At 46.2% G+C, this 8572-nt stretch overlaps 1 pseudogene; it reads right to left on the reverse strand.

The window, feature by feature from the left end:
* Positions 1–2850: 2850 nt before the first annotated feature.
* On the reverse strand, positions 2851–3055 carry LOC136574141 (U2 spliceosomal RNA; annotated as a pseudogene).
* Positions 3056–8572: the final 5517 nt, after the last annotated feature.

Genomic DNA, 8572 nt, shown 5'->3' on the forward strand with positions numbered 1-8572 from the left:
ACGCTCTGTGACACACACACAAAATGAAGCGCCCTCTCCTGGCCCGGAGACCAGAAGAGGCAGGGGGATCGCAACCCGTTTACCCTGGGACTAATCCCTCTCCCCGATAGCAGCAGGCGGGTGAAGCCCACCGGAGTGGGCGATCCCGCCAGGCAGAGGAGAGGGGTACCCAAGTTACCTTCTGACTAAGACCGCCTGTACCAGGTACACTTGATCTTAGCCAAAAGGCCGAGAAGCGATAACCCGAAACGGGTTTCACCTGTAGCCCGGCCCGCCCAACTCCACTTCCAAGGCTTGAGGCAACACGCTCAGCCGGCACTCTGGGCGCACCCACAATGCACCCAGGCAGCCGGGAGAATTGTAAAACTTTGCATAGCCCCGCCCCACGCCTTCTCAACCGCGCCCTCCCTCCTCCTCAGTCATTCCTCTTGCACCGTGCTCAAGCATCCTAGGCTTGCAGAGCCTGCTGCTGCTGCAGGACTCGTCAGCTCCCTACACAGGATGGTTAAGCCGGCAATGACACTAGAAGCAAGCACTAGTTTGTCTCTGAAGGTGCGTCGGCCGGTCGGCTAGAGGGATCTCTACGGCCGGCCGCATTTCGAGTGGGGACGGATGGAAACTTTTTACCTAAAATGAGGGAAATTGGCTTCGGCCCCATAGGGCTATATTGCCTTCCCCTGGGCCAGCATTAGTAGACGCTAATAAGGAGAATAATAGAGCGGCATGGTCATCCGAAGAACTTAAAAACATACAGCAGGCCTTTTTTTCCCGCCATACATACATAACTACAGATTTTTTTTTTTTTTTTTACACATTATATATATATACACACACGCACACACACACACACACACACACAAACAATCTTAAGTCTATCTTTAATCTATATCTACAAAATCTGTAATTCAGAAATAATCCATATCTATATTCTACATAATTAATAAAGATAGATAGATAGACTCACATACATACATACTGTATGCAAATGAGCCAGGTGTTTGGAAGGCTGATGATGTCACTCCTTTGTGATGTCATGAGCCAGGTGTATGGCAGGCTGATGTCACTCCATTGTGATGTCATCAATTTAGAAGCATTAATACCGGGCTTGGCAGCCATTTTAGTCAGTCTTTGCTGCAGCTGGGAGACGGGAGATGGTCTTTATTTCCACCAAGAAGCTGCAGAACTACCGGTAACTGCATCATTTTTATTTTATTCAATATAGGTTTTATTGGTTTCATGGAGGGGGGGAAACTTTTGCCTTATCTCAAAGCAATGTAAAAATAACTTTGACAATGAAACTTAATAAATAAATTTCGAGTTGAACTATATCATGTTTGTCTGTGATATTTTATAAGGTCTAAAAACAGGGGAATGAGGGGAGGGCAAGGGGGGGGGGGGAGTGGTAAGGGCGGGTAGGTATCTATGACACGGGAGAAAGAGAAAATAAAGCAAAAAGGGGGGGGGGGCTCCGGGATTGTTGTTTCTCTTTACGATTGTGGTTTAAACGTGTTACTCACATGTCCCTGTCTGTAACCACCTAGTAAATAGGGGTGAGCTCCAGGCATCTATCCATATCGCCCAGGTGTGATACAATTTATCATAGCCTGACGGCTCATCTAGAAGCCTCATTCTCTCCATACGCTCTATTTCATGGATCATTGTTATTTTTAGCGGAGTGCATTTTTTATGCAGCACACAAGGGGGAGACAGCCCAAATCTAGTTAGCTGCTGCTGTGGCTTTTTTTTTTTTTAAAAAAAAGTAGGTTCCGTTCTTCCATGGTGAGGAATAGGCAGGGAGGTTCCGTTTTTGCCAGCTGGGGAATGCTTATAGGCAAGGCCTTATCCCTGGTGGTGCATGTAACGTCAGACCACGTTTCAGACATGCAGCAGCGGCGGTGGCAGCAGCAGCAGCATTCAGTCAGTCAGTGGCTGACAAACGAGCTCCATGCAAGTTTACATTAAACAGACACATTTCTTTCTTTACTTTATTGACTTTGGTCTGTAATCGAGCGGTTGAACTGTTTCTGTGTCCATGCATTGAATAAAGCAATACATCCTTGTAAAGTAGACGTCCGTTCGTTGGAGTTCTTTGCTCCCCGAGTGTTGCTCCATCTCTAAGCGTTGGCCTGGATCTTCATGGACGAATACTGCCCATCCCACGTGGAGCGTGTATCTCAGCCCACGTGGAGTGCTGCAGTCCAATGAGGTATTCCGTGCTGCATAGCAAGCCTCGGGCCTGTGTGATTGGGGGTCCGCTGCTGTCTGTCCACTCTGAAGCGCGCATCCAGGGCCGGCCGGCCGGGGGGCCGCTTTTCGACTATCAGCGACTGCAGGTCACTCACACAGGCTGGTTGGAATGGCCTAGCATTATCCTGATCCGGAGGTGTAACTTGAAGCTGCGGGGCCCCAGTACAAAGTCTGGAACTGGGCCCCCAAACTATAAAGCTTCATTGATAGCATTGGTTTACAATGTGGGGAAGAGAGACTTTATGGGCCCCCTAGGGCTCCGGGCCCCCTGCACATACACCCATGACCCGAATACGTGGAGCATACAGACGCAGGCTGCCAGGATATGCTGTGCCTGCCCGATGTTTCCAACTTGGCTTTTAGCGCAGCTGTAGGTACGAACTATAGAGTGCGGCTGCCATATGAACTGGTGTGTGTGTTGTTTTGCTTCCAGTTGTACCTGTGCTGTGCACACTCTGGCAGACGCAGCTGCTCAGTGGATACAATGTTGCGAGCAGACGGGCTGAGTGTCAATCAAAGTGCTTGGGTGGTAGCAGCAGCAGTTGCCACAGCTGCGCTGCACCTCTTGCTCGTCGTTTCTGTTTTTGAATACTGAAATAAGAAAGGGGGTGCACCGGTCCGGGAGGTACTGCAATACCAGGTCAATGCGTGGAGTGAACAGAGCAAGCTCTTTTTCCAGCTCCCTGTTCTAAAAATCCATTTAATATATGGTCCCCAGATAGGGGACGTATCAGATATTAAACTGATAAGAACAGATTTTTTTACGTTTACATTTATTGAACTTAGTCATAGAAAAACAAGCATAAATAGACATTTCTCAAACCAACATATTCCACAAATGAAAATTCCACATACTAAGAGCTTTGCTTTTCCCTAGGATCTTCTTATCAAGCAAATAATATACATGCAATTCACTTATCGCCATTTTAAGACAGTCTTTCCCACTTATGTAGTCTCTTTTAAACAGCAAGATGTTTCTCACTTTCCATAAGGCGTTCTTGACACAGTTTAAGATGCACCATAAGACTCTTTCTTTTTCTTTAGTAAGATTTGGTAAAAGTCCGTAAAAAACAACTTCATGGTTCAGAAAATCAAGGCCAGCTAAAAACTTTAAAAATTGGCTGCATTCTCTCCAAACCTCTTGAGCAAAGTGACAGTTTCACATGACATGTAAAGTAGTCTCATCATCACCGCAATGCTGCCTAGGATACGTTGAAGTGTTGCTGAATCTTCTTCGGTGTTGGAAGTCTCTCGTAGGCAGGCACTCATGTACGGTCATCCAAGCAATGTCCTTGTGCTCATTTGTCAGGGACGGTGCATGTACTCTCTTCCAGATAGAAGCGCATCTGTTGTAGGAGAAATTCAATATAGGGGTCATTGTTTCAGCTTTCTTGACCTCTAGAAGCAGCTTTTTAGCATCTTTTAGATTTCCCATCTCTAAGGAATCCAGATTGTACAGTCTTATAATTTTCTCCAGGATGACATATTGCTTTGGGGAAAAAATTAGGACTGGAGCGGTCAAAGAAAAAGACACCCACTTACGCTTTCTAAAAATGTGTCCAGCGGCATATCTCAAAAAATAGGACCAGGTATTCTCCAGGAAGATGGTTCTGAGGCAGAGACTGAAAAATTTAGAGTACAGAAATAACTTGACATTGGGCACATTCTTACCTCCAAGATGGTGAGTTTTATGAATGGTTTGCCTGTTAAGCTTCTCATACTTGGAGCTCCATATAAATTGGAACAGTATTCTCTGCAGTCTTTTCACCGTGATGTCATTGGGAGGGAACACACAACTGAGATACAGCATCATTGGAAGCAAGAGGGCTTTGATGATCAGGATCTTACCTTCCAAGGTGAGTCTTCTGAGTTTCCAGAAGTCAAGCTTCCTCTCCAGTTTCCCTTTTACAGCTCCCCAACTCTGGGTTCCCTCATTCTGCTTGTCAAAGGTTACTCCTAGGATCGTTATTGCATCGGACTGCATTTTGAGGTTTGGGATTGACACGTCTGACCAATTCCCGATAGTGAAGCAGCTGCTTTTGTTCAGGTTTAGCTTAGAGGCCGAAGCCTCACAAAAGAACTCTGTCAATCTTATTGCCCTTCTTAGTGCTGCAGGCGAGGTACAAAAGATGGATATGTCATCCATGTAGCCCAGGACTTTCACTTCTCTGCCTTGACCACTGGGGATAGGGACGCCTCTCACGACTTTGTCTTTCCTGAGCATTGACAGCAAGGGCTCTATTGCGCAAATAAACAAAATTGGCGACAGAGGACAGCCTTGTTTTACTCCTGAGTGCAGAAAAATTTCTTTAGTCAGAGAACCATTTATTGAAATTTTACTAAGAGTCTTTGTATAAAACTGCAATTTGCCTAATAAAATCTTCTGGAAAGTGCATTTTTCTTAAAACAGACCATAAAAACTTGTGGGATATACGATCAAAGGCTTTTTGGAAGTCAAGAGATAAAATTGCCAGATTCTGCTGTCTTTCTTGCTGATACCAGATTATGTCCCGGATGGTGTTGAGATGTTCTTGCACTCCTCTTCCAGGGACACCGCATACTTGATCAGCATTTATCACTTTTTTGAAAACTCCTTTAAAACGGTTCACCAGGGTTTTGGACATTATCTTGTAGTCTACATTTAGTAATGTGATGGGCCTCCAGTTTCCCAGATGAGACCTATCCCCCTTCTTAAAAATCATGGAAACAAGTCCGCTCCTCCAAGAAAGAGGTAAAACATCACACTTAAAAGCTTCTTTAAAAACTACAAGTAGATCCACACTTAAAATGTCCCAAAACGTTCTGTAAAACTCCACACGGAGGCCATCACCTCCAGGAGTTTTGCCATAGGAGAGGCTTTTGGTAGCAGCATCTAGTTCTTGTAAAGTGATATCAGTACATAGCAGCTCTTGATCAGGTCTCTCTAGTTGGCAATCTAAAGTGTTTAGTGCATCTTCAGCAAAGGACCAATTCATGGGCTTGTCACTAAAAAGCTCTTGATAGAACTCTTGGGCTTTAGCCAGGATGCCATCTGATGAGGTTTCACCTTCAAGCTCTTAAATTAATTCTTTTGATGCCACAACTTTTTTTTAAAAAGAATCTGGTACATTTCTCATCCTCTTCCAGGACTTTAACTTTGGAGTTGTAAATTAGCTCTTTGCCCTTGGAAAGTATCTCTTTAGCGATTTCCTTCTTTGTACTTGCAATGATGTCCTCCATGTCTACTCCATGCTCTCTGAGCTTAAAGCAAGTCTGAAGCTTTGTGTTGAGCCTCCTGTGCCAGCTGGCTCTCTTTCTTGCTCTGGTGATACTGGCCTTGACAAAAAATTATTTTGTTTTAGTTTTACTGTGTTCCCACCAGTCAAGCAGAGAAGCATGGTTGTTTTGCTGATTTTTTAGTTTTTTGTAGAAGGCAACGAATTCTGTTTTTGTGTCTGGGTCTTGTAGTAATGTTGTGTTGAGCCTCCAAACCCCTCGAGCTCTATGGAGACTGGGCAGCTCCACTTGCGCAAGGAGCAGCTTGTGATCAGAAAAAATGTTGTTGGTATAATCAATTGACTTTGCGATCACTTGCTCTGTTATGAAGAAAAAGTCAATTCTGGATTTGGAAGTGGTGCTTTCCCAAGTGTATCCTGGGTCAGCTGCGTGTAGTTCATGCCAGACATCTTTAAGTCTAAAGTCCATCAACGAGTCTTTTGGTTGCTTTTCAGTTTTATCTTTGCGTGGCGCATCCGATCCCCATCTCTTCTCACCAGGTAAGATGCAATTAAAGTCGCCACCGACTATTAGCGGAGAAGAACCGGGTAAATAATACTGCAGGTCTTGAAGAAGCTGAGATCTTTCTTCTTTCACTGGAGAGGCGTAAATATTCAGTAGCCTAAAGTCTGCTCCCCCAAGGCTGGCATTTATAAGGAGAGCTCGCCCAGGCACAATGTGCAAAAAGGATGTTATTTTAAAGTCATGGGACTTGAACAAGACTCCGACGCCTGTTGACTTGCATTCGTTATCTCCAGACCACACGGAGGGGCCTAGAGTCTAGCTCTCTCTCAGTTCAGCATAGTTCATATCAAAGTCAATGCCACATTCCTGCAACAAAATTATATCACAGTTCACTGTTGATAAATAAGAAAATAAAGCAGCCCTTCTTGCAGGACTCTTTAAACTCCTCACATTCAGCGAGGCAATCCGGATGTTGCTGGCCATTGGATGATGGTTTAGGTGCTGCTATCCGAGTCGGACATTATCCCAACCGTACCCGGGCTTGAAATGTTGCCGGATGGGTCCGAGAACTCTATGTTAATAGGGTCCGAAGGGGGTGGATCAGGAGGCAGCTGCAGCCTAGATGGGACTGGCTTGTAGGTTCGAGTAGTGGAAGGAAGCTCAGATGTCTCAGTTGCAGGCTGCATGTTAGTCAGTTTTATGGGCATTTTTTTGACTTTTGCATTACCTCCCTCCGCCTTTCCTGTTTTCCTCTTCCTCTGTATCTCAAAGTCCATCTCCTCACTTTCTGAGGTCCCACTAGTAGGGCCTTTAGCCGCCGCCGAGGAGTCCTCCCCAACCAGGCCATCTGGAGTCTCTGAGCAGACCACTGGAGTTGTGCGATTGTCAGATGAGCCAGTAGGTTGCTCTTTAGATGGATCAGCAGGCTGTTCTTTAGGCGGGTCAGCAGGCCGTTCTTTAGGCTGGTCAGCAGGCTGCTCTTTGGGTGGAGGCCTGACTGGTGGCCTCTGCTCCCCGGATGTACCGGCAAGGACCGGCTGCCTCCTGAGCACGTCAGCATATGACCTAGGGGTCTTTTTTAATGGACAGTCCTTGAAAGGATGGCCAGGCAGATTGCAAATATTGCACACAATTTCATTGGGACAAGCTGCGGTTGCATGCCCCTTCTTGTAGCATTTTTTGCATATAGCCACTTCCTCCTTGTAACTATCATGAGTGTGGCCAAACTCATTGCACTTGCGGCAGAAAAAGGGCATCTCAGGATAGAACAAACGCCCTCGATCTCTGCCAATGGAAAAACTGGATGGAGGGTGATTCTGTCCACCAATTCCCTCAGAATTGCGCTGAAATTTCACAAAGAATTTATATTTACCAGTCTAGAGTCTCTCAGCATTCTGAACCTTATTGGAAAACCGGACCTCTGAACAATAACTCCATAGGAAGCGGGAGATGTCCTCTAAGTCCACGTGGGGATTGTTCATGTGGACAACCAGCGGCTTCTCACCTCCAGAATACAAAACAACGAAGGTCAGTCCTTTAAGGTCTTCTTCATGCAGGCTTGCTTTGATGTAGTGGAAGCAGCTCTGGCAGGCAGATTCAGAGTCCAAGGTGAGGATAAATCGACCAGGAGAATCTTGTATAGCCAGGATGTCATCTCTCTTCACCTTCAGGATCTCCAGCAGGACTCTTCTCACCAGGAAACTCAGGGAGACTTTCTCACGAACCTCTTCAGCGACGTCGATTTTGAAGGAATTCTTAATGCGCAGGTCACCAGGATCAGCAAAGCGCACTGAAGCCGTCATGCTCACTGCCATTTCAGTAGGGTATTGTCGATCGCCTTCCCAGGAATCTTTGCAGGTCCTCCCCCTATAGCAGCAAGAGGCTTAAGACGAATAAATCCGCCGATGCCTCAGGGCCGAGGGTACGATAAGCTCAGAACTTCCAGCACAGACACTTGGTCTTAGCCAAAAGGCCGAGAAGCGATAACCCGAAACAGGTTTCACCTGTAGCCCGGCCCGCCCAACTCCACTTCCAAGGCTTGAGGCAACACGCTCAGCCGGCACTCTGGGCGCACCCACAATGCACCCAGGCAGCTGGGAGAATTGGAAAACTTTGCATAGGCCCGCCCCACGCCTTCTCAGCCTCACACCCTCAGTCCTTCCTCTTGCACCGTGCTCACGCATCCTTGGCTTGCAGAGCCTGCTGCTGCTGCTGCAGGACTCGTCAGCTCCCTACAAAGGATGGTTAAGCCGGCGATGACACTAGAAGCAAGCACTAGTTTGTCTCTGAAGGTGCGTCGGCCGGTCGGTTGGAGGGATCTCTTCGGCCGGCCGCATTTCGAGTGGGGACTGATGGAAACTTTTTACCTAAAATAAGGGAAATTGGCTTCGGCCCCATAGGGCTTTATTGCCTTCCCCTGGGCCGGCATTAGTAGACCCTAGTAAGGAGAATATTAGAGCGGCATGGTCATCCGAAGAACTTAAAAACATACACCAGGCCTTTTATTCCCGCCATACATACATAACTACAGATTTTATATTTTTTTTACATATATACATTATATATATATATATATATTGTATATATATTATATATACATACACAC

Source organism: Eleutherodactylus coqui, chromosome 7 (assembly GCF_035609145.1).
Source record: "Eleutherodactylus coqui strain aEleCoq1 chromosome 7, aEleCoq1.hap1, whole genome shotgun sequence".
NCBI lineage: Eukaryota > Metazoa > Chordata > Amphibia > Anura > Eleutherodactylidae > Eleutherodactylus > Eleutherodactylus coqui.